The sequence below is a fragment of the Lagopus leucura genome, unplaced genomic scaffold (assembly GCF_019238085.1).
Source record: "Lagopus leucura isolate 7727_CA_CO unplaced genomic scaffold, USGS_WTPT01 Super-Scaffold_100071, whole genome shotgun sequence".
Lineage (NCBI taxonomy): Eukaryota > Metazoa > Chordata > Aves > Galliformes > Phasianidae > Lagopus > Lagopus leucura.
The window spans coordinates 354,920-382,288 of record NW_024962313.1 but is presented as its reverse complement, the minus strand read 5'-3'; positions in this window follow the sequence as shown (position 1 = coordinate 382,288).

Sequence of the window (27,369 nt, the reverse complement as noted above, 5' to 3'; positions counted from 1 at the left end):
TAAGATAGGTAATGGCCTCATATTGTGCCAGGTGAAGTTCAGGTTGGGTATTAGGAAATACTATTCTTCCCCAAAAGAGCAGTGATGCAGTGGCACAGGCTGCCCAGGGAGTGGTGGGGTCACCATCCCTGGAAGTGTATCAGAACCATGGAGACGTGGTGCAGAGGGACATGGTCAGTGGGCATGGAGGAATGGGTTGGGATTGGACCAGATGATCTTAGAGGTCTTTTCCAACTTTAATGACTCCATGATTCTATGATTGAAGGGAAGGAAGAGATTCCTATGCTCCAAACCTTGCCTCTTGCTTATGAAAGGTTGCCATTTCTCTTCTGGTTAGGAACTTTTTGTTTGCAAAACTACATATATTCATGACCAATTTGTTCACTGTTGCCTTTATGTTTGTTCTGTTTAAAATCTCCAATGTTAAAGAACCTGTAGGAGAAAGCAAAGCTGAACTTGTAATTTGCTATGTCTCTGAAGGCTTTAATAATAGCAGAGTTTAGGCTCCTGCATGTGCTTATTAAAGAGCTAAATCATGGATCGTGAGAAGCTGTGGCATGTTTATTGAATGTAACAGCCAATTAATAAGTAATTAATAGTTCAGCTAAGTTTACTCTGTTGAAGTGGGTTTTGAGTAACAGGGAATAATTCCCTGGCACCATGAAATGCAGGAACACGATGTGAACGTCAGGAAGGGTTGGACCTTAGAAAGGGTACAAAGGACAAGGAGGCAAAGTTTCTTCTGCCTTGCAAAGAAAATGAGAACGGGGAAAGATCTGTACCCGTGATAATGGACAGACAGAGATGAGATTAAGGACAGGCCCAGGCAGCATGCGAAATGAAGCGAGCGCTTGTTGTTCAAATGATGTAGAAACCACTCACTATAGATTTGCCAAGGGGAACAATGTCATGGGTGTGAGAAGAGGTCACAATTACACTGAGCAAATATCAGAATAACTGAGATAATAAACTCCAGAGAAAGGGACTCAGTAATCTCCATTTTGGAATGACTTAGCATGCTCAGCTGCACTTCTTGCAGCAAAGGCATTCAGCAGATTTAGTAGGTTTGGGGTGACCGGGTATGACTGCAGTGTAACAAGTGTTGTACCATATCTGAAACAGAAAAATAAGTGCCTCTGGCTTGTTATTATGACCTGAGTGTTAATAAAAGCTATCTGATAAAGGTTGAACGAATAATATCAAAACCAGAGAAGTGAATGGTAAATGAAATTCACAGATCATGGTATACCACAGGTAAATTGCTCCAGAATAACTCGATGTGGTTGTCTGATAAGGAAACTGCTTCTTGAGACGAAAGAATTAAGGGTGCCTCAACCAGAGGTATTGATGGGAGTGGAAGTGAACCTCCTTCTGCAGCAGCAAGATCTGGCACATTCACCCTCCTGGCTCAAAGCAGGCTGCTTCTATTTCACGTGCTCATACCTCCAAATAACAGCAGACTGAGACCAAATTAAGTACTTTCAGATTCCAAACAGCCACATGGGTTCATTGCTTTCATTACAGCAAGAACATTTTTTTCTCTCAGTCCCAGAAAAATAAGCATAGAATTAAAATGGAACCTTCTCTTCAGATATTGCTTGATCCACAAAAGACTTTTGCTTTCCTAAATAGTACAAATCCCTACAAAGAGTGAGCAGCCCCCACTGATTTCTGCAGCAATGCTGAAAAAACTTTTGTCAATAACTTGGCCAAATTAACTTCTTATTTTCTTTGTTCTGTTTGTATTTCCAGTATTACAGAACATGTTTGAGAAAGCAAATTAACCCTTACTGTCTGGCTAGTATAAAACAAGCTGCTCTACACAGCAACAGGGAATGTGGACATCAAGGAATGAAATGCAAGGACAGCACCAGCACAGTGAGGACTCAGTGCAGACCTGTTCAGGTACACAGGACTGACACTGCAGAGTTACATCAGTGCATTTGCAGCATGTTCCCCACAACCTGTGTCTGACATCCTTCACCAATGCAACACGAACCCTCCCAAGACAGGGGCCATGCTTCAGAAAGGCCAATTGCTGCTTCTCTACACTGTGCAGGAAAACAGAACCATATGGAAGAGAGCTGTGCCTGGGAGCACTGTGCCAAATCTAGTTCTATATAGGTTATATATAACACAGATAACCTGCATAGATATTCAAGACATTTTAACAACGCAGCCCAAACACTACCTGCTGCCAACTCGAAAAATCTAAGAAATTTTTTTAAACTTTCTTTGTAACTTAGCTTTCAGTGAAATGAAATTTTGGAATCTTGAAATTTCCCGAAGAAGAGGGATTTGGGTTTTATACCAGTTTTTAGTACGGTCTCCACCTTTTTGTATCTCAGCTTGGGGTTGATTTAAAGCACACCGTTAGGAAGGAGACAAACACTTTAGGCTTAAGAACTCCCATTGATCCACCACATGCTTCAGTGAGTTACTGTTGGAAACGTCTACCTTATCTCTACCATTCTATCCCTTTCTGTATTAAAGGGTAGTCCACATTCAGACCGAGAAGACCTCAGTATGTCAAATGAAAGGATTTTGCTATGAAATAGCACGATTTGGGGAAACAACTTTCTGCTTCAAATGATTTTTGCTACGTTTGTCAGCTCAAAAATGTCTTTTTGTTGAATCATCATTGACAACGCCATTAATCTTGATTATTATTAGTCATGGAGTGCTATTTCTAACGAAAACATTCATTGCCTTAGAAGCTGTAGTTCTTCCTGGAACAAAAGTAATCATGAGAGCTTAGAGTTCAGAGAAATGGTGGGTCAGCCTTACGTAACTCTCGGATTTCATTAACAAGTTATTTGATAATAACTTCTTACTACACTTTAAACCCTTTGTTAAAATCATTCATTTAGAGGTCATAAAACTGCCATACAAACCGTATCCTTTAATGTCCTCGAGTCCCATTTTCACAAACTAAAACAAGCGTTTCAGAGTTCTCACATCTATCCTTTAAAACAATCAGAAATTCAACAAGTTCATTAAGGAGGACCTGTTCAGTTGAAGTGAGTTTGCTGCTACCAGTTCTCCTGGATTTCTTCTTGACCTTTCCATGTGCTGCAGTTTTCAGTGAAGGCGTAAATGATTCCACCTCGAAAACTGATGTGCATTTCAACGTGTTTTTCAACAGCAAACCAAAATGGGCTCTACAATTTAGGAGGATCATACCCCAAACAAAATTGTGTAGCATGTCTGAAATAGCATGAGAAAATGAGTTTCTATTTGCACTAATGCATTCAACACAACAGCAACAGGTTGATTAAAAACACTCATTTAGAAAGGTGATGTCTTACATAATACAACACAATCAGAGAGGACATTGGATGAAGTAACCTGTTTACCCTGAGCACCAATGGGATGAGCATCTTTTCATGACTTGCCTATCAACTTTCATATCAAATTAATGGAGCTCTTCTCTTGAAAGGCACAAATGTTTCTGGGGGATGGAACATGTAACAGGCCCAGTAATAATAATGGTAAGTCTCTTTAATAAGCTGTTGAAAATGTATTCATTGCTGAGAGTCAAAAGTTCAAATACTGCTTTATACTGTGATCTACAGGGAAAAAGTGCCAGTAATACACAGATATCTAAAGGATGACTTAAATGGGCTCAGAACCAAGGCCCCAGTTGGGATATCAGTGGCTGAGCACTAAGGCTGTATGTACTCAGACAAACAGCGCATATTTTACTAGGCATGGCTTAACAGAATTTCATCACTGGTCTATTCTTCTAAAATATGCAGTGAGTGGACCTCAGGTCTTGTGCATAGAGTGCCATGGGGACACAACATGGCAGGCTTCCATGCAAATACTATTTCCACAACTAAGGAGGTAGGACATCCTTTCCACAGATTCTTGCTCTTGAGCCTCAGCCTTAACAGACAAGGAGTCTCCTGCTCTCTTGTCCACAGTGCAGTGCCCAAGTACAAGTGGATGTGGTCACCAACAACTTTTCTGCTCTTCTTGAGGGACAGTTTATTGAGCATAGTGGTTACACTATAGTGGTGACAGTTGAACTAGATAATCTTAGTGTTTTTTTCCAACCTTAACGATTCTGTGATTCTACAGTTCTCTTAGCAGGCCCAGAGGACATCTGCTTGTGTAATATTGGGGCTTTTTGTCTTAGCTTTACTGCCTGGCACTGTGGTTGCAATCAGTTTGTGTAGGATTGGATTGGTGCAGCAGTATGGCACGGCAAGTTGGTTGGTTATAAGATTTGTGGTAGATTATGGTAAGAAGACTTATTTAGTTCCCACTCTAAACAGCCCAGATGCTAACCCATGTGCTTCTCAGTCTCAAAAACATGGAAGCTGGATTGCATATGAAAAAGTTCATGGCAGGGCAGTTGGACTAGATGGCCCTCAAAGGTCCCTTTCAACTCTAAGGATTCTATGAAACAGAGACTTAGTAAAAAATTACACCGTTAATTAATGTAACATCCCTAGCAAGCTGCATGATGAGCTGAGAACTCACTATAAGCATGAGATCCAAACATATGTTGCCCAGAGTACTTTATATCCTGAAGTCAGCACCTCTACTTCTTTGAATTCTCCTGGGAAGTAGATCTCACCTTGCTTATGTGACCATGCTGGGGATTAGCCTCCTCTTGACCACGACACACAGAGAACAAACAAAGCTGTTCAGTATGTGCCTTGTGCAGATCTGCAGATGTCAGCCCCACAGTCTGCAGAGCCCTGCTTTCAAAAACTCCATACACACAATTGATGTACGTTGCCGTAAGCAACTGTATGGGAGGCTGAGGGAATTGGAGAGCCTGAAGCCACATCAGATAAAAGCCTTTGTGCCTGGAAGGTGTGTTTGTCTGTGGACTTCTCTGGATGGAGCCTGGTGGTGTTTCACTTAGCTGCCAGCTTGAACAGCTCTCCATGTTCAATGCATCCCACGCTCTGTTTTATTACACTTCAAACCCACTTTGTTTGCAAAGGAGGAAAAGCTGTCAGAGGCCATTAATCCAAACAGAATTTAATCTTTCAAACAGCATTTACTCAGGCAGAGCTGCTAAATCTATATATTAAAAAACTGTTGACAATTAATTAAAATGCTTCTCTGCTAAAGTGTGAATGGGGCTGCTCTGCAGGGCATTGTAGTGTGTATCAGCATCCTCTCCCTGGGACACACACCTCTGCTTGGATTAGAGGCAAAGCAAAGCCTTCTCTCCTGGCATTCCTGTACTGGCAGCCCTGCTGCATCTTGGCAGCAGGATGACTGAAAGCACAGCTGTGGGAAGACAAAACCAGGGATGATACAGGTGATGAAGAGCACCACAATGCTTTGCAGTGTTGCAGGATGGCTGCTTAGCAAAGAGCAGATGGGAGCCCAGAGGCTTAACACCTAACACAGCTGAAAGGTGTTGGAGGCACTGCACAGTAGGAGGTGAGAGCACAATCCTGGGGTAGCAAAGGGCTCTGTGTAGTTCTTAATAAGGCAAAGCAACGAGGTGGAAGAAGGTTTGAGGAGGTCACTGCAAAAGGAAGAAACAGACTGCACATTCAGAAATGCCCTAAGAGTACATGAAATGGAGAGAGATGACATTTCCAACCAGCAAAAGTGCATCTCCATGATTGTTCAGCTGTTATCACAAGGACCAATTTTCCCACACTGTCCTGAGGAGTGTGGCATTTCTTTTAAGTTTAGGTCAGAGTTATTGTAGCTTCATATAAGATGGAACAGCTACTGAATGATTATTGCCTGCATCACTGCTGCTAACAAAATGCTGCTCTATAAAAGACCAAACAAGGCTGGGAAGTGGCATTACAACAGCCAAAGCAGCACCCAGGGCACCGGAGCTCTGCTGCTGGTCTCCCCAGTCCCCTCCTTTCCCCATCCAGGTGTCTCCTATGCTCTATGATCCCCATTCCACTTTCACACAGCTACAAATCCTGTGCTGTGATGGGGATCCTTCATTCAGAGCACCTCAAAGATACCAAAGAGGAAAACAAAGGAGACTTTGCACTGCTGATCAAATCATTTGAGCCCAGCAATACCTTTTTCTCTTTTCTGTGAGCTAGAAAAGATCCCCAACCACATGGTTCTATATCTCCTGTAACTCCTTCTCTCTCCCTTCTTCCCTATAGGCTGTTTTCTGCGGAGCCTCACACAGGACAACCCAGAACCATGCCTGTTTTGATTACTCTGAACTTGTATTCTCAGCTGGCATCAACAGTCTCACCATCTTGGCTGCAGTCGTTGCTTTGTAACACTGAAGTTCTCCTTGAAGCAATTGGTAATGGCCACAGGTGAGGTCTCACCTGATCTCCCACTCCTACTGAGAGCAGGCCTGTCGTTAGAGAACAGCCATGCATTTAGTTCCCATTACAATCTGCAATTGAAAATGCTTTAGATAGATGGGAAACCAAAATTCTCTCCCATTACTCCTTGCAAAGCACACGTTATGGAAAGCCATTCAGATTTATCAACTCTTTGAAAGGGTAGATAACTGCAGGACAAGGGGAAATGGTTTTAAGTTGAAGGAGGGAAGATTTAGATTGGATGTCAGAGGGAAGTTCTTTACAGAGAGAGTGGAGAGGTGCTGGAACAGCTGCCCAGAGAGGTCATGGATGCCCCATCCCTGGAGGTGTTCAAGGCCAGGTTGGATGGGGCCCTGGGCAGCCTGGTCTGGTATGAAGTGGAGAGGTTGGTGGCCCTGCATGTGGCAGGGGGGTTGGAGATTCATATCCTTGAGGTCCCTTTAAGCCTTGGCCATTCTGTGATTCCCACAGCCTCCGCAGCTCTTGCTTCCTTCAGAAAGCTGTAACGAGCAATGGGATTACATTCCCTTGCTTCTGTTGTTCGCAATACCCTTGTAGGAGCTGAAAAGGAGCACTTTCTCCTTCTTGGATGCTCGCCCTTCAGCTGGCAAGCAGGCATTCATTTTGATCCTGGGGGTTGTCAGAAGCTGAAATGAAAACAGGTAATTTGAATATTAGCAACAATTTCAATTCATTAACATCTTTTACTGCCAAACACCTGTGCTGACCAGCACTATGGATAGCAAGAGCAGCCAGAGGGAACAGCAATTGGGGTTTAATTGGAACAACATGATGAATCTATACAAACACCCGTGGTGCTAAATTTTTGTTCTGGGAACTGTATAGTTGGTCCTATAATCTCCTCAAACTTAATCCTCGTAGTCTAAGATATATTCCTCATCACATTAAGCTTCTTTCTACTGTGTCTGTTTATAAACTTTGCACAACATAAGCAAAATTAATTAAATTTCAGAGTATGATAAAAAAAAAATTCGGCTTGGAAATCTGTTCCATTTCTGTGCATGCACAAAGGACCATATCCAACATGTCACAGAATAGATAGAATAGAATGGATTGGACTGGGGGGGACTTTAAAGATCTCAGGCAGGAATGTTTCATTTGGAGGGTTTTTGTTTTAAATTGTTGAGCTCTTTGATTACTACTGAACAGCACAACTCCCAGTGTGCCCCGTGTCTGGGGGCCTTTATACCCTGCTGTCATTTCAGCAAAGCACTGCACAGGGGAAAAAAAGAAATAAAAAAGAAAAAAATATGGAAAAATCAGTGACATGTTTCTGCAAAACCTTGTTATAAACCCAGCTCAAGCCCTCTTGGGCTGGGCAGCTCTCAGGAGCCTGCCTTCAGAAGTGCTGAATTCACCACTATGTTCCCTTCCTCTTCCCTCAGTGAGATAATCGCTCTATTGTTTCAGGGAGACAATTAAGCTCATTAACTCCTTTGTTCTAAAAAGATCAAGAAATATTCTCCGCTATTAGCAATTCAAAGCAGGTGCTGAAAGCTTATTGCCCAAACAGACTTTATCCACCCGTACCACTGGCTGTGCTTGGCAATCAGTGTTGGTAAAGGGAGCTTGAAGTGACAAAGGTGCTGCCTGCTCAACGTCCAGCAAAAGGAGGAATTTTGGCAGGCCTTTTGCTGGCTGTGAGCCCAGTGCCTCAGGGCAAGGCTGGAACACTCATGTTCTCTTTAATATCTTCATCAATGACATATATGATGGGATGGAGTGCACCCTCAGGAAATTTGCTGATGGCCCCAAGCTGAGTGGTGCAGTTTACACAACAGAAGATCCCTACGCCATCCAGAGGGACCTGGACAAGCTCAGAAAGTGGGTACACAAGAACCTAATGAGGTTCAACAAGGCCAAGCCTCTTGCAACATAAGCCATTCTACGATCCAGAGCTGTGCGCTGAGAAGATCCATCACCAAGCTGAGGAAATGCAGAAGGAAGGTGAGCAGACAGACCCCACTGTGTCGGGAAATGTGATGCATGGGCTCCCCACAGAGGTGCTGCAGAGATGAGAGCCTTTGGTTTTCAGAAAGTCTCAGGGCCAAGTGACTGAAATTTAACTTGCCAGCACCATGCAACACGAGCCTTGCACAATGCAAGTCATTTTCTGTTTGTTTTTTGGACAGACCTCTCCCATCAAACATGCCATTAGCTAATGGCTGACATTGCACTGTTCAGTAACATCAAACACACATTTTCCACCATCAGTGCTGAGGACCTCCTGCAACACCCCATGGTCTTGTCATACCCCATTTCCCATTTGGTTGTGGCTCCTGATGCTAAACCATGTCATTCCTCTTGATCTGGGCCCATCTGACATCTCAAGCAACACAGATGACTTTGTTTTCTTACTGCCTTATCTTCTGTGTGTCAATAACCTTGGGTTCATAGGGGCTTCATTGCACTGCTGTGGCACTGTCTGTACCCACGCTGCCACTTTGTGCAACGACTGTTCCCAGGACCAGAGGTCATTCCATATTTTTCTGCCTGCCCTTGTCAATATCTCATGGATTTACAAGACCCTGGAGGAGCTGATGTTGGATTCAATCCCCGCAGCCACTGTGACTGCAGTTTTCTCATGAATTAAACATTGGGTGAGGTGGTGTTTATGTCTGATCTAAGCTGGTTGTGTACTGTTAGCAGGTTAGATGGATATTTCTAGGGATGGATAATTTCATCTCTGTGGCTCCAACAACAGCAGGGACAGCTTGGTCAACTATCTCAGATCAAATAGCTGGCTTTTGTAGGAGAAAATATCTGCGATGAATTCCGTTCCTATAGGCAAGGTCCCAGCAACCTTTCCAACTTATCCATGTGTTTCAGGAAATAAGGGCCACCTTCTCCATATCAGCCAAGTCCTGTCATGAGAGAGCTCCATTCTACCCCTTAACACTGACTCAACACAGTCTCTTCTTGAGAAGTCCAACAAGCATTGCAAAGCACATCCCTACCCTTAGTGAATTTAATGATATCCACTCATTCCACTGTTCTGTGCCTCAGAAATATGCACATTCATGCCCCACTTACTTCATGCATTCCCTTATTCTCTTCCAGATCATTCACTCTTCACCTGCAATAGATTCTGCAACTCCACATCATCTCCCACTGCCTGTCCTTCTGCTTCTCTGCTCTTGTTTCTCTAATCTTCCTAGACTAGTGGCAGTAGTTTATTTTCTTCTCAATAGGTCCTCTCCTTCTCATGGTCTTGACCAGTGGCTCATTTTTATCACTATCAATCAAGCTGATGTTATTCAGAATACATTACCTAACTTCCTATGGTGCAGAACCCAAGAGTTTAATTTGACTGGTGCTGCTTAAGAGCTCTTTCAAAGCCTCATCTGCAGAGATGCTGAGCCAGCATCAGTAGCAGAGAGCTGTAAAGGGGCCAAGGCATGCTGACTCCTTGCAGAGCACTGCTCCATTCCTTCTCCTGGAAGATGAGAGGGAAACCACAGGAACTGCATGATCAAGTTCTTCTGGGGGATTCCAGTAACAACTGATTGCATTTAGCAAGCAGCCCTGAAAGGAAATACTGGAAATCCCAAGATAAGAGTTGATATCTGTTACACTTATCTTTCTATATAGGGAATTGAACTAAAACAGCTTCACAAAGATAAAATTCCTGTATGCTTATTTCAGGTCTGACTGTTAGCATAAACAACAGACCCTGATACAGATCTCTGGGTGCTGATAAGGCCTTCACCTGATTTTTTTAGCAATATGACAGCAGCAGGTCCAAGAACTAAGTGCTGACAATTCTAAATATTGTTTCCAATAAGCACAACCTTTTGCAGGTTGCACAGTGGTTTCTGTGACTCCTAATAGTAATACCAAGACCTGACATTGCCAACCCCCAGTCCTTGTGCCGTGTGGTTTGATTCTATGTGCACAGGATTTTCTGAAAGGTAGACTACGTGAACTATAGCTCCTCAACAGAATAATAAACAGTTTCTATCTGACAAGCTAAGAAATACATAATGCATATACATAATCTATGAGAAGGTCAATGGACAAGATGCACAAGGGAAGACAGGAACACAGCTCAGGAACATCATGTTTCCTAAAGGTTGCCAATCACCTGGACCTGTTTCTTTGTTCTTTCTCTGGTAGAATGAATCTTATTATACTTCTCTGCACTGAAGAGCAGCTTTGGCCTGGAAGGACTGCAGCACAGTTTCTGTCTTGTTCGGATTCTGGAAATGAAGAGAAGAATCCTAACAGATCTAACCCCATGTATCAGCCTGCATAGACCCTTAGATCCTTCCTTCACTCACTCATCAGAAATACAGTGCTCAAACTGTTTTCTTAGCCAACAGGAGCCACCACAACACTGCCACGTCCCCTAGTTTGCAAGTCCTCAATAGCTGTAGGGTGGATACGGATATTAAGCCCTCCACTGAGGTGGACAGAAAGCCTCTTGCTTTATTTACCAACAGACTTCAGGTGTAATTTATCCATTCCAACAGCACTGGCAAAGCCTGCACAATCATTTTCCTTGGGCTGACCTCACTTGCACAAGCAGAGCACAGAATTATGCTCTCTGCTCTTAAGACAGCTGCTGCAAAATCCTTCCCAAGGCTTCAGCATCAGCCAAGGCATCTCTTTGAGCTGAGTATCTCCTGAAAGTGATGGCACAAGGCAACCTCATTTACCAGCCATATGATGGCTGTGCAAAAGCAAAGAGCCTCTTCAACTTCGTCTGCTGATCTGGCGTGTCTGGAACTGGGAGCAGTGCTGATTACACTTTGCTTTTTCAAGGCCACAAGCAGAGCTGAGCAAAGAAATTAAAACCAGGCATTCCATTAATTAATTAATATCAGCCCAGTTGATGCTGCTCAAGTGCAGTGGGAAGACCAGGTTGATGCCATACCCAAAATTATGCAGTCATGGTTTTAAGTGGCCTTGTGCTGGTGTGATTGTATTACTCCATGCAAGAATCAAGCCTTTCCACTGTTGGCGGGGCTGGTTGCACTGCTGTGCTTTTAGTGAAAGCAGTGCTGAGGTTACATACAGAGTTTTCAGTCATAGATCACCAATAAGGAAAAACTGAGAATTTAATTTTGTTTTCTCCACTTATTTATGATTTTTCTCATTGAAAAGTGATTTTCTGGGAAACGTTCTGGTGGTGAACTCCATCATTCAGAACTCTATAGTGTGAGAAGTCTGACAGGTGCAGGCAGGATAGTACAAATTCCTAAATCTTGCTTTTTCCAGAGATCTTCCAAACCTGTTAATGTAAATACCTGGGCCTGTATATACATGTTGAACTGCTAGAGAGAGTCTTGCACTTTCTTTCTGCTGAAAAAAATATATATCTCAAAAACAGAGCTTTATGTAAATCTGTGATTTGGCTTTTTCCCATCTTTTCTTTCCGTTGAATGCACGTATTTCTTGATTTCTCAAGGTCAAAACTGATCTTGAAGCAAATACACTTGGAAAATGAGTTTTTCTATTTACAACATTCCAGTTTAGAACAATTTATCATGGGTTTCCTGAAGATTTGTTACCCACACGCCACAATCTCTTCCTTCTAACGCGCATTTGGGCTCCAGTTATTTGGCTGTATTTTCAGCCCTCTATCATCTTCTTTAGTCTGCTTGTTACGGTGCATGTCATGGCTTGGTGTGTTAAGCAGCCCACTCCTTCTGGAGATTGGTGAAGGTTGAATTTTATTTCTATTTATTGATGAACTGCTCTGGGTCTCTCTGTGTTTCTGTTTTTTCTTGAGCTGTTTGTCTCTAAAAGCTCTGCTTTTGTCGTAGGGATTTAGTTGCACCGTGTATTTTCCAATCATCAGGAAAAGGAAGTAAGAGGCTGAAAAGCAAACAGACATCCCCCTCACATACAACTCAATTCCTCAGGAAACAAGGCTAAAAAGCAAGGGTCCCCTCCCTACAAGTCCACACCCACCAAAGCAAATGCTAATGGCTGGATTGTGCTGACTGTGTGACACGGTTGCTCACCAACATTACACAGCCAAATGCAACCTTAGCACGGCTGTGAGTTTCTTTGCAGCCTTTCCAATCTGTGCTCAGTCCTCAATAAATAAAGTATGGAAATATCCACTGTCAGCCTCCAGCACGGCATGGAGCTTTGCTCTGCCCACAGTAAAGCCATGGCAGCTTCCATTCCTTGTACCGTGCTGTGGAAGTGGCACTCACTGTTGTTAAGTAGCACTGGAGATTTGAATTTGCATTCTTGGGTTTATTAATTCTTCTTCCAAATGGGTTCTTACACAGCAATCGACACAATGGCATTTGGGCACTCTCTAGCAATGTGATTAACAGTCAAAAGCTGTTTGTTCTATCACCTGTGCAGAGGGAGAGGTGTGTACTTTGGAGTGTATTACTTTGCAGAGTCCTTCTTTAGTCAATAATATGGATGCTTGGTGGGACTTCTAGTCTTCTACAGCCTTGAAATGGAAATTTCTTATTTTCTCCTTAAAGTCAAAAAACACCAAAAAGGCTCCTGGTCTCTAATGCCATTTTTTTATTATTATTATTCAAACACAAACTACAAGGTAACTTTTGAAATAGAAAGCATTCAGCTCCACTGTGCTGTGATGGAATTTTAATAGAGAGGCTTGAAAACAAATCTGCTCATGTCATGCTGATAACCTGGGAGATCTGCTCCCATCCCTGGTTGGGAGGCAGAGACCCCATCACACTCCTCATTGACAGCCTGGTGACAGGGAAGCTACTCCAGCATCAAAGCTACTACTGGAAACCAGCATTCTCCTTCAGCTTTTGCATGAAGGCAGATGCTGGGGGAGAAAGGGAGTATCAGAGGGAGACATAAATGAAAGAGGAAAAAAAAAAAAAAAAAAAAGCCATAACACTGAGAAGGAGTTTAAAATAGGCTGGAGCAGTGGGACAGGCAAGTACTTGGCAAGGGCCTGTGGACAGAAAGTTAATGCCAGTGTACGGCTGCAACGGTGCCTATGGGATAAGAAACATATTTTTGTGATCAGCTTTCCAAATAATATTAAATTCCTTAATATATTTCCCTACCAGGGGTGGAAAGAGGCATGGGAGCCACAGAACTCTCCAAGGGGAATGCAGAACTATTACATCCTTATGCGATTAGCACACACGGCTTCTGCTGGGACTGGCACCACTGTGTTGAGGAAATGCAGGAAGAGCTATCAGTTGTTTTTAAGGCAATCCTCAGGGCCCAAGCTGGCAGCTCGACACTGAATGTTGTTTTTGTGTGTGTGTTTTTTCAGCCTGAATCTTCTCAGGCATGACTGCATGCAAGTAAGTGAAGGTGTCTTGTCCTGGCTGAGGGCGTCTTCTGACAGGTCCCAGAATTAACTCCTTCTTTCCAGGTTTTCCCTATGGGTGAAAGCAACCCAACTTATTCTGCTTTGGGAGCTTATCTTGCACCATGGTCTCCCAGTCCTTTATCACCTATAATAGTGCTTTGAAGGTGTGGAGCCATTTAGAAGAGCCAGCATCAAAACGCTCATGCTACTGAATCATAAGATGGATTGAGTCAGAAGGAACTTTTAAAGGCCATCTCATCCAACTCCACTGCAACGAACAGGGACACCTACAGCTGATCAGGAGCTCAGATCCCCATGACCTGGATGTCTCTAGGGACGGGATCAAGAATCCTCATGGGCTGAGATTTCTCATGTGCTTAAGCTGATGCAAGTAACTTGGTCTTGCCAACACATGTTCCTCTTAACCCTTTGATTCTGCTGCACTAGGAGTGTTTCATGTGAACCAGACTGCAACGCCCAGTCCCAGAGAGGCAACATAGAATGCTTCGAGAAAAGTGAAAGCAAAGAGAAGATAGCCTTGTTGTATTTACTGTCACTTTGATTCTGAACCCTCAGGATTCAGCGCTGCCTCGGCTCCACATTGCTGCGCCTCATTGAAACTTTCAAAGTTTGAGAAGAATAACAAATAGCCAATGTCAAACAGTCACAACTCTTCCCACAAATCCTCTTAGATACGAGTGAACACAGACACTGAGCCAAAGAAAGCTCATTCCTGAGAGCTCATGCAGGAAAATCTCCAGACTCCTTGGGATTATAAAGAAGAAAAAAATATCAAGATGATTAAAAATGGCATAAAACAACAACAAAAAGAGAAACCTTTCAACATTCAGATAGAAAGCCAAGCTCTCCAGACGAAGTTTCATCAGCTCTTGGTTCTCCCTCACCGGATACATTAAGAATAAGCTCCAGACCTGGGCAGTTTTAACCACCACATGAAAGATCTACTGGAGTATGAGGAGTCCAGAGGTTCAGTGGCAGTCCATAGTTCTTGGCTTCTCATGCTCAAAAAGCCAAGAGGGAAGCTCTGCTGTGGAAATCACTGAAGAGTTTCATCATACAAACACCCACATTGCTTCTCAAGATGACCTCTATTGCTCACTGTCATACAAACAGAGTTGGGATAATTATTTTTTCCTTTCTTTTCTTTTTTCTCCCTGAATGGACATGATGAAATAATTCAAAACAGCATATATCAAACGGATGATATATAAAAAAGCAGCCCATTTCAGAAACAATAAAAATAGGTAAGACTCAATATAAAGCACTTCCAAGTAATTTCAGAAGCAACTCCAAATTTATTGACGTCAATAGAATAAATAAGCAAGACAATAAAAAACACCATTTTCTTTTGCTGACAAATACAACTCCAGAGTAGCATGTTCCTGCTCTCCAGATGCATGGTAGCACTCTATCAGATGCATTTATCCCTGCAGCAGATAAGAAATGTGCTAGATCTGGATCAACATACAACACAAGATCCACCAAGCTGACTAAACAGATGGGTGGGAGCCTGTGCAAAAGCACTTGGTAGGATTCAATTCCAGTTCCAAACATTGGAAGTCATGAAATATATCAGGATAGGCAATAGCAGATGTAGCTGTTTTAAACCAGTTTAGGATCACCCAAGAAACACAGAGATCACAATCCAGTAATAAAGAAGGGATTACTTACCCCCTTGCTGAGGACCAAGGTTTCACTCCACAGGAAGCATTCACAGAGTAACAATGCTTCCACTGCATTGCTGCCATTCCATACAGTCCCATTGCATTGCTGCCAGCCCTTAAATGAAGTTAACGAGGGGTGGGCCCAGGGTCTGCTCCTTCCAGCTGTACAGTGAATTACTTCCACCTGTGCTCCCAGGTCTGGCTATGCCCCTACACCAGGTGCTCAGTCACTGGTTCAGGCCATGGCCATGGCTCCTCTACACCACTCATCTTCCTTCTTTCCAATTAGAAAGAGAGCTCAGGGAAGGATTGGATCAGGAAGGCAGTTTGGTCACTTTACTGCAAAGCAGAAGCACCGTCATGGTTGCAGTGAAGCTAAACATCTGTATGAGCATCACTATATCAAGCAGGCCTCTGGGCTTGTCTAGGGTCTCCAGAGCATTACTGGGAGTGAAGGAGCAGGCAAAGGGACAGAGAATGTGGATAGCGTTAAGTTTTACAAAAAAAACACAAACAGGTCCAATCCCACCTGATAAAGAGAAATTCTGCATGTATGCCTTTGCAGGACACTACCCAGTACTATCACAGAATCACGGAATCATTAAGGTTGGAAAGAGCATTAAGATCACCAGAACCAACTCCAATCCACCCCCACAAACCCTCAGTGGCACATCCCCATGGTTCTGGAACTCCTCCAGGGACAGTGACCCCACCACTCCCTGGGCAGCCTCTGCCAATGCATCACCACTTCTTTCTGAGAACGTTTCCCAATATCCAGCTTCTTATCTGGAGCAACTCCCAACAGCAGCCACTCCAGAAAGGTTGGCATCAAGACTTGACATAGGTAATACCAAAAAAAGCCCAGCAGAACCTTGAGGTTTCTCAGGTAGTGACTGATCCTGATGTAAGTGCAATTTCCTGTCCCTTGGCTTTTGGGTTCATCCATAAAAGTCCAAGGGACCAGAACCTCTTGCTGTAACAGCTCACTTAGCCTCGTTGAGGTTTTACAAGAGCTCATTCACAGCACAGCTTAAAAAATTGAAATACTTTTATTTTCTTTTGAGAGAGACAGAAAGAAGTCTGAAAAGATAAATGCTGTGCATTACAGAGAGTGCTGGGGTAAGAGGAGCAGACCGGTAGGATGAATGCAATAAACTGCCTATTTCTCTCCCACAGCACTAAGCCTTCTGACAGCAATCGTGGGTACCCCAGGGCCTGCACATATCGTGGTTACAGCCCAGAAACACTTAAATTTGCATCCTCCTAGATAAAAAGATGGCAACTCAGCAGCTGATTCAGCTATAAAGTCCTTCCCAATAAGTTATGAAAAGAGGATTGGGGACCTGCATTTTTCTCATTCTTCCCCTTTCCTTTCCTTTTTTTTTTTTTTTTTTTTCTTTTTAATAAAGCCATGTTTATGATGGTGGATAAAACATTTCTGTCATCCTTACTAAAAGCCTTTACTACCAATCAAAAATGAGCAGTGAATGGATAAACTGTATATCAAAGCACAGCTTGGAAACTGGGCATTTTAGCAAAGTAGCGTTTACGAGAGCTGCTGATGATAGGAGATTACATTTTATATCAGAACATATTTAAATTTAGCTGGAATTAACCCTACATCTTCACTTTAAAGTCTTCTGAAGACATGAGGGCTATTTGATAGCTATCGGGGTGAGGATCTGATACTTCCATCAGTAGAAGGGAGGTGATAGGGAAAAAAATAACCAGCGGGGGGGCCAAATTCTAGCTAGCTCCAACAAGAAGGGAACCGATGTTTTTTTCATCATGAGGTCACAAAATATTCCTGCAAAATTAAAGTTTGAATGCCTGCTGGCTCAGACATAGAGAGAAAAAAAAAATGGATAATTTATGCACCTTGCAGTCAAGACAGGAGAAAAGGCCAAGGGCTAAGTCTGAAATTCACAGCCAACAATTTCCAAAGCGCCTTCTTCATAAAGGACTCATTCTTCAACCCACGCTTCATCAGGGATCTGTGTACATCACTGTGATGAGCCAACGTGGCGTTGAGCACAGATCCACATGACCCCTCGTAATGCTGTGCTGTTGGCCAGCTGTGCGGGTGAAAGACCCAAAATTGAGACCCTTCCTGTTCTGGGGTGTCAGAGTTGGGCCACGAGCCATCTGCAGAGGACAGTGGTTCTGAAAGGATTTGTGGCCCATCGATTCTCCTGATCGCTCACAAATCTTTCTCTTCTTCCTCCAGGTCAATAACCCTTTTAAGCCCTGATTGCTGCTTGGGGAGCATTTGCAGGCAAAGTTCGTCTCCCATCACTGGCCCTGGCATTTCACAGATATTTCACTGGAAAAGTGCTGAGATCCAGGCGAGATCCTGGCAGGCGGCGTTCAGAGATTAACCTCATCCTCCCTTAATGACTCTGGGATCGTGTGCCTGGTAATGAAGCCCAACATTTTCCTCCGCCCCTGCAATCCCTCTACTGCCAATGGCACCTGCATGCAAGAGGCAGCATTTCTGCTCATCCCTTTGAAGTGCTTCAGCTGCAGCAAGAGAACTGCTGTGTGAGTCAGAGAGGCTATCTCCACGCTCCTTCCTTACACCACAGCCCTTATCAATAATTCATTCCCCTCTCCTACTCTGTCCAAGGCACAGGCGAGTCTATTTGTAACTCAATAGTGCCCCAGTCAATAAGCACCTGTGGTTATGTATTATTCTCCTTGCAAGGAAGTACAAGCCTGTAACTACAGAAGTGAAACCTCAGAAGGAGACAAAACACAGACTCAGCTGAAAAATCACCTCCCCTGGAAGCAGCGCGATCCATCGCTGGGTGCAGGTGGAAGCTTTACCCCCTGCTCTGGCTTTGGGCTGTGCAGAAATGTGCATCCTCTTGAAGGGACAGGAAGCGTCCATCCACCTGTCTGAGCATCACAGCCCTTCAGAGACCCAACACCCAAATGCTCCACTCCATCTACATCCCCATACACCACCAGTGCAGAGCAGAGGGTGCACAGCCCCATCTGTCCCCCTGCACCACCTGGTGAAGTGCAGAGAAAGCAAAACCCACTGACAGACACGTTCCACAGGCACTGATTGCAACAGAGCTGCTCCTAGAAATGAGGGCTGAAAGATCAAGCACCTGCTGAAGATTAAGTTTTGCATCTTGAAGACGGGCAATTTAAATAATGCTAAGAAGAGAGCAGAGGGGTAGATGAAGATAATTAAGTGGTACTGTTGTGATCCGCTTGACACGCAGTGAATAAGAAACTGGACTTATTTTTTAATAAAAATAGAACTCCTCCTGGATTTGATCTCCCTACCTTCAAAACCTTAAGACAAATACTGCTGGCACTAAATTAAGCTACAAACTCTTTCATTAAGCGTTGCCCATGGGAATGTAAAGATGTTCTTGGAGAGGTGAAGGGAGAAGCCTTGCTCTAAGAATACAAAAGAAACAATAATGAAAATACGGAGAAATGTACTCAGGATATATAATCCATAAAACAACACAGACGTTCTCAGTGGGTCCAAAACGCAATCATGGGCAAAGCATCACATAGCAAATCCAGTGCTACAGCATTCTGATGTAAAGACAGCGATTGTCTTCATTAAGTGAGATATACGTGCGGGTAAAGGGAGGAACAAAAAGTGCACAGTGAGATTCACTGCGGTATAAATGAGGATTTTTGTTAAAAAAAAAAAAAAAAGAAAGAAAAAAGAAAAAAGAATCAAGCCTAATGCAGATGACTGTCTAGATAGCTGCTCATACAATCAGAAAGCTGTCAGGGTTCAGTTCGCCACTACAGCTTTCAGGAAATGTCCCCAAATATCTGAAAAAAAAAGCAAGAGGAAATTGCCAGCCGTCAGACATCTGCAAAGTATGGGGGGAAACGTAGAGAATGAGGCTGTGTGCCTGGCTGTGAGGCAGTGATTCCCATCTGTTCCATGCACTCAGAATAACGTCCATCAAAATGCCAGGCTGGTGGCCACTCTCAGCTCAGAGCATCTGCATCCATCCTGCTGCATGGCTCACAGGGACTCAGTGCTGTGGATCAAGGTTTCCTCTAGAAATTCTCCAGGCTGAGCAGAAACACGAGAATGTTTTTCATTCTTCTGACAGGGGAGGAGGTGGAAAAAGTGATTTGAAAATAGACAGTGACACTTCCGAGAAGTGTCCTGTTCAATGAACCCAAGCACACAGAAGAGGAAAGATAGTGTTTCATCAGAAAAAAATATATATATATGGAAATGAGTGTCTTTTGGTTTTCCTGCTGGACAGCTTGCTCCATTGCAGGGCAGTTCCTGCATAATGGAAGCTACTTTCCCTATTACTGATAACACTGAAACATCTCATTTCAGTGTGGCTCTAGGGAAGGCGATGCTGTTGTTATCAGCATTGAACTCTGCAGCTCAGTGTAGTGCTTCTGACAGACCACATTCTGGATAAAGCAGGTGCAGTCTAAACAGAACTGAGGTTGACAGAGTAATTTTCACTCCTTTTCTTGTAATGTTCCTTCCTAATTACAATTCCTGCTGTGTGTGTTTTTCTTCTCAATTCTCAGAAGTAGGAAGAGGTCCAGGAGAGAAACCGGGGTCTTTCCTTTTACTGTCTGAAATATTTTGTCTCTTATGTCTAAAAGCAGCCTGACAGTCTCTGTCCTGTGATCCAGACATTGCATTGTCATCTGAAGGACTTTAAAAGGTTGGGCTTCAGCCACGTTTAACACAATGAAGACAGTTGCCCTATCTATAGGTTTCTTCTGCTCATGCCTTGAGGTGCCAATCCTACACAGTGACCATCCCGAAGGTCTGCTCTCCTCTGACCAGACACCAGAGAGCTTATTACTGAAAATCAATACTCAAAACCAGACAGCTTGTGTTGGCCTGGAAAGAAAGCTGATCAATGGGCATTTCTGACCTAACGAGCCAACTTAGAGAGTCTCAGCAGAGCCCGGGATTGGGTTTAGTTTTGGCTGAGGATTAAAGCCCTTCCTAATTATGGTCAATGCCTTCATCCTCCTCTTCTACTCACTCTCAAGAAGGCCACAAAAAAATGAGTGAAAGTGCTTGCAAGTAGCACTATTCCACATCAGCTGAACCTACACTCAGTGCTGAAAGCTAAAGTTTCCTAGTAGCTGGCTATTTTACAATACATCATTAGCATTTGTATGTATTTGATCTCCTCCTCATTTAAAAGACTATTAGGAAGATTTAGCAGCAATTACAGTAGAGACAGAAGTAGAAGGGCTGTTAATCCTCAAATATCATCTGTCTGAATGGTTCTGCTGTGCAGTGGAGCATTATCCCATGGGTGGAACCACGCAAAAGCACAACCATAGCCCAGCTGGGTTAAGTTCAGCTTTTGGTGCAGGTAACGCAGGACAAAGCTCTTTGCACTAGGTGTATAAAGGGATGGGGACAGCATGGTTAGAAAGGGAGATATACAGGTTGCATCCACTTCTGAGACACTCATAGGCTACATGGAATCATAGAATTGTTACAGCTGGAAAAGGCCATCAAGTCCAACTGTCCACCTATCACCACTATTGCCCACTAACCACATCACTCAGTGCCACATCTCCACTGTCCTGGGACACCTCCAGGGATGGTGACGCCACCCCCTCCCTCTGCCAGTGCATTGCCACTCTTTCTGATATGAAATTCTTCCTAACACCCAACCTCAACTTCCCCCAGTGCCATCACCTCTCATCTTACCGCTGTTATCTGGCAGTAGAGGCCAACCCCACCCCAACCCACCACAACCTCCTTTTTGTTGTAGGAAGTAATGAAGTTTCCCCTGAGCTTCCTCTCCTATAGTCTGAACCATCCCAGCTCCCTCAGTGACTCCCCATAAGACTTGTACCATTGGTCTTGTGACCGTGCTGACATCAGATTTATGGCTTCTTATCAACACCTCCTTTTGCAGGTTGCCCACGGCCATTCCGGGGTCTGTTCTCTCCCACACGGTTTGACCAGGGGAGCTGATTTAAGGAAACATCAGTGAATCAACAAGGAGGATGCCTGAACCTAATCTATTTGTGATGTAAATACAGGACAGCTGGATTGGAAGAGGACTTGGGAATCGGTAAGTCACAGAGAAAGGACCAAAGATGTAAATATGCTGCAAGGACTCGAAGCAACACAAGGGATGACCCGGATGCTGGGACATGGAAGCTGTTGTCACCTACTTAGATGACAATCTGAGAGCCACTTGGAGCCATTCGGATCAGAGCAAAAGCATCATTTCAGGTGAGCTTCCTGGGAGGATCGACTAAAACTTATATGGAGATGTTCCCATCGATGCTTCTCTGCTGCTGGCTCTGCTTTTAGGGAAGGCAGTCTGCCCCCAGTGCTGTCATTCTGACCCCCAGCATCCCCCACACTGAGCAGCGCTCAAAGCTCACCTGCACTGCTTTGCACACCACCAAGGAGAGGAACCAAAAAATCATCAGTCTTTATGTTGGCATTCAGCATTCCAATAATGCTCAGACTTCTCTGGTTCCACCTGCCCTCAATTGCCTGATAAGTACAAAAAAAAAAAAAAAAAAAAAAAACCCAAAAACATTTCATCCAAGAAATACGAAATGTTAACTCTGTTTCCAAACAGACCTCATTGCTCTGCTCAGCACATCTGCCACCTTATTTTTACATCAATCTTATCACGATTCTTGCCCAAAATTATGAAAAATCCTATTTTCTGCTTAAAGTCAAAAGCATAGAGGCAAAAAAAAAAAAAAAAAAGAAAGTTTTGTCACAAGGCAGCAATCTGGAATTAAAAAAGGCTGATAAAATTCTAAAAATATACAAATTCAAAGAGTGTTAAAAATTCCCTGAAAACTTTTTTTTTTTTTTCAGAAAATGTTTTTTAACAAAAAGCTTTTATTTGCAATGCTTTCTCAGGTGGCAAATACAGAAAACAAACAGGGTTTGGTCTCTGCCCTTTTTTGCAGATTTGGGCAGGACGTTTTCACAACACTCTGCTGAAAAGCAGATGTCTTTGCAATTAACACAGGTTTAAGACTGGCTGTATCAGCAAAGACAGAGAGTCCCACAGATTCTCTAGGTCTCTGCTCCAGTGTTCAACCAATCAAGTCCTCCATTTCTCCTCATTTTCCATTAGATGCAGTGCCTCTCACTGTACATCTTTTCGGCAATTCTTCCTGGGTGGTGAGATAAGGATAAGAAGGAAAAACTTCTGCAAAAGAGTAGTTGGGCACTGGCTGCTCAGGGAGGTGATGGGATCACTGCCCCTGGAGGTGTTCACGAATTGTGGAGATGTGGCACAGAAGGACATGGTCAGTGGGCAATATTGATGGCAGGCAGACAGTTGGACTTGATGATCTTAGAGGTCTTTCCCAACCTTAACGATTCTGTAATTCTATTTTCGGTGTGGACAAGCCATAACGTTCCTCAAGCATCCCTACAGGACAGCAGGTGCTTAACCCAGTCTGTGTACAGCTGCAGGTAGTATCAGAGTTATTGTAATGTCCATCTGCCCAGCCTGGAGCATTCCAGAGCAATATAACCCAAGCTACATGGTTTTGCAGAGCTCTCTTCATCCAAAATTAATGGCATCTTCCTTCTGAGCAAGTGCTTTGCTGCAAGATGGTAACAGGGAGTTCTGCTGCTAATCAACTCTGGTGGGAATATTCTGGCTTATAGAGACTTCTGAGGATATAGAAACTTCCCCATGTACCTGCTTCTTTAAGCATTTACAGCTCTGATATTCTTCAACAGATGGAAGATGAGGACCTGAATCAGTTGGCCCCAGGACAGCTGATTTCATGAGATGCATCTGAAAATTTGAAAGCCTTGTTATTTGTAATAAAACACCTCAGGGTTTTTGAGCTCTGGGTCATCCCATTACTTGACTTCTTCTGAGAAAATTGCCTGAAAAGGACCTAACTGTACTATTTTATGCACCATCCTGATGCATGTTCAGTGTCGAGCATAATGGCAAGAAATCCCCTTTCTCAAAGGCAAATTTATTTCCTGGCTAACATCTGGCCACAGACTAATCTTTCCTGCAATTTGCAAGTTGCTGGCATGAGTAAAAAAGAGAATTATTGAACTCTTTACCTGCTTGTATCCAATTAGGCAAAAAAAAAAAAAAAAAAAGTTGCTGCAGGTAAAAATGATGCACAAATGAGATACGCAAATGCCTTCATGTGTGCAGGCCCCTTTTTGCCAGAGCTTAGTGCACATATTAGCCTCTAGATAAGTAGTAGAGAGACAATAAAATGGTATAAGATCACCCACTCCAGAACCTTATTTTCTTAAGCAAGCACTCAAAGAAAAAGTTCAAGAATCACAGAATCATTAAGGTTGGGAAGAACCATGAACCAGATCATCCGGTCCAACCCCAACCCGTGCCTGTGACCACTCTAGGCCAAGTCACTCAATGCAACATCTAGTCTATTGAACACCTCCAGGGTGACTCCATCACCTCCCAGGGCAGCCAGTGCATTAGCACTTTTCCTGAGAAATGTTTCCTATTATCCAACCTGAACCTCCCGTGGTGCAACTTAAGGCCATCACCTCTCATCCTGTTGCTGTTACATGGAGCAGAGGCTGATCCCCACCTCACCACAACCTCCTTTCAGGGAGTTGTACAGAGTAATGAGGTCTCCCTGAGCCCCTTCACCTTTCTAGACTGAACTATCCCAGCTCCCTCAGCTGCTCCTTACAAAATTTGTGCTCCAGACCCTTCATAGCTCCAATGCTAATTTCTGGACGTGCAAAGAAGTTGAACAAGCAGAGATCACTGTTACCCTATTTCTGTCAATCAGAATCTGGGGAATTTCCAAACCAGAGACTATGTCAGACAGCAAAGCCTCCCTCTACAAGAAAACAGGCACAGGGTGATGCTGTGGCTCTAGTGAAAAGAAAGAACCCTCTTATCTACACAAAGACAAGATCAAGGTGCAAGTGCACATTGACTCAGTATAATAGAGCAGAGGTTAAACCAGTACGGCAACTCAGCCAAGCATGCTGTGTGTGAGACCATGTTATGATATCACAGAGTATAAAACTGATTTTCCTCTAAACAGAAATAGACAGCAGCATCTGTGCCATTCACAGCAAGGCAGATCCCAGCTCCTCTCTGTCTGCTTTGGACACACAGAGGTTAGTGAGCAGCCTGGTTAGCTGTAGATGTCCCTGTTCATTGAAAGGGAGTTGGACCAGATGGCCTTTTAGGTTCCATTCCAACTGAAACAATTCCATGATTCTGTGATTATTTCTGCCTGCTCATGGACAAAAAGGCCATGGGTCACCCGGTATGGCCAAGAACTTTTGAAAGGTAAGATACAAGTCTTCAGACCTCTAAATCCTGCGTGCATTGCCTTCATGCCCTCTTAATGCCTATCTGCCCATGGGATCATCAGCAATTTTTAGTGTCAAGGAAAGAGCCTAGGAAAGAGACCGAGGTTCAGCAGTGCACACAGCTGGTGCTCAGTAATGCAGGTATATTGCTACAGCGTGTGTAGTTTATAACTTATTTCTGAGCCCTGCTCCCCATAATCAGATTATGAAACCTTAGAATCAAGTTAATGCAAACAAACAGATCATGTGGAGGGCAATAAAAATAAAATATCATAATAAAAAACCTAAATAGAGAACATATTTGGTAAACAGAATGCTGTAAACAAACTAATGTGTCTCTCTGCGACAATATTAGGCGAGATATGGAAGAGCCCCAAGAGATGTCATGAAAACACAGCTGTTCTCTCATAGTGTGAGGTGAAGAGTGAGAGGAGGGATGCAATGGCTGCATGGCTGCTATGGTTCTGGGGTCATGGCAGGGACAGTTCTGCCATGCTGGTGAGCAGGAAGGTGGCTGCTCTTGGTGCCTCTTCCTCTGCACTCATGATAAGGAGATCCTGTGCTGAAAAACAACTCAGAAAACATTCTGCTGGGGAAAGGCATAAGATCACAGGTTGTTCTGTGGGCAGCACGAATGCTCCAAGGGATGGAACACCACCTCTGCAAGGACAGGCTGAGGGAACTAAGGCTGTGCAGCCTGGAGAAGAGAAAGCTTTGGGAAAAGATAAGAGTGGCCTTCAGTATATAACAGGCTGTAAGAAAGAAGGGATAGATCCTTTGGCGGGGTCTGTTGTGATAGTATGAAACCATTTCCCCTTGTCCTAAAAGGGGAGGTTTTAGACGGGCTATTAGAAAGAAGGTTTTTTGTGATAAGGGTAGTGAAACACTGGCACATGTTGCCCAGAAAGGTGATGAATGCCCCATCTCTGGAGACACCCAAGGCCAGGCTGGATGGGGCTCTGAGCACCTGATCAGCTGTGGGTGTCCCTATTCATTGCAGGGGAGTTGCACCAGGTGGTTTCTAAGGGTCCCTTTCAACTCAAACCACTCTTTGATCTTGGCTCAGCCAGAAGGATGGAAGAGGCTGAGGCTTGGAACACACACAGACTTGCTGCCATGGCAGGAAGCCCCCTGCATTGCCTGCTGCTCATAAACAGTTAAGTCTTGACATTTAGGGCAGAGGAAACTATCCACTTCTACCACTTTTGACTGGCACTTTTAAAGACAGTGTTTTTATAGATGATCCTTTACCAAACCTGTGATTGTGTGCCAGTTCATTTTCAGCCTTTCTACAAGCTGAGGTTTGTGCTCTAAAAATGCTCACTTTACTTAACCACTCAACCTGCTATTACTGTTCTCTTAAATTTGTCTTGAAAAGAAGTTTACCACCTCCTGGAAGGGCTTTGCATGCCTTAGCAGGCACTGCAAACACAATGACACGTGAGCTGGGTTCTGGGTCCCCACACCAACTGGATGCGAGGGAAATTTGCATTTCTCTGCCTGAAGCACATCTAAGGGTTTTGCTACATTGACGCTAAGAAAATTTATTGAATATCTATTTAAAAGCTCCATTTTAGAGCCAACCAGCCTGCAGAAAATGGGAACCTCCAGCCATGAGCCGCGTGCTAAGGCCCACTCCTAATTTAAATACATAAAGCTTAAGACGGACTTGTAAAACACAAGTCCTTTAGGCCAATAGAAATGAATTATAAAAAAGCTGGTAAAAACGTTTTCCCAGTGCTTTGTCTCTGAAGTGTTCCTCAATTGTCCTTGCAGCACTTGCCATAAGTCAAGGACTGCGCTCACCTCGAGGAAATCAATAGGAAACCCGAGTGAGCAATGCTCAGAGCAGGCCCTTAAGTGCCAAGATGGATCAATGGAGGGCGTGCAGTTAGAGAGCTGCTCCAGGTCTGCTCGTTGTCAGCAGGAGGAACCTCTGCATCAATGGAGACAGCAAGGACGGGGAAGAATATGTCATCTTCATGAAGTTTTCAAGTGGAATGTCAAGACTAGGAACAAAAAGAAATTCTACCCAATTTCATATTGGCTCTGGTTTCCAGAAAGCAAGGACAAGAAAACGGATGCTAACCTTTGGGAAACAGAAAACACGAGAAAACATTTACCTTTTTGCACTCTCTTCCATTTGGGGATTCTTTTTAGAAGTGTGAATGGCTGAGAACAAGTACATAACAAATGTCATCTCATAATTGCCCATATAGTTGCAGCCACCCCACCCCTGGAGGTGCCCAAGGCCATGGAGGAGCCCTGGGCAGCCTGATCTGGTGTTGGGCAACCAGCCCAGGGCAGGGGTTGGGGCTGGATGATCTTTGAGGTCCCTTCCAATCTAAGCCACTCTATGAATTGGTTCATTAACTTAAACTTTACATACAATAATATTATATTACGCTCCTCCTTGAAGTGGAAGACAAGGAATCTGGTCCCCTCACCTCCTCTAAGCACCCACATTTGGGGCTTCCTTTGAACACAATGGAGACCCATGGGCAGACACAGGGAGCTGAACTGCTCTCTGGAGGTGCCCATTCCTCTCACTTGTTGCACAAGACAGTGGTGATTACTTCAGCTGTGGGTGTCCAACTTATGTGAGGTGGTGGGCTGGAAGATATTCCTTGTACACAAAAGCAACATATGGTAAATCTCCAACCTCCTCCAGTTGGTTGCTGACATCCTGCTGAAAACATCCCATCTTCTACCATCCCCTTGGGCAGTTCAGGAAAAAGCAGCAAGTGAGCAAGTGATGCTTGTGGATGCTTCCCAGTGTGGGCTGGGAGAAAGGACCACCACAGGCAT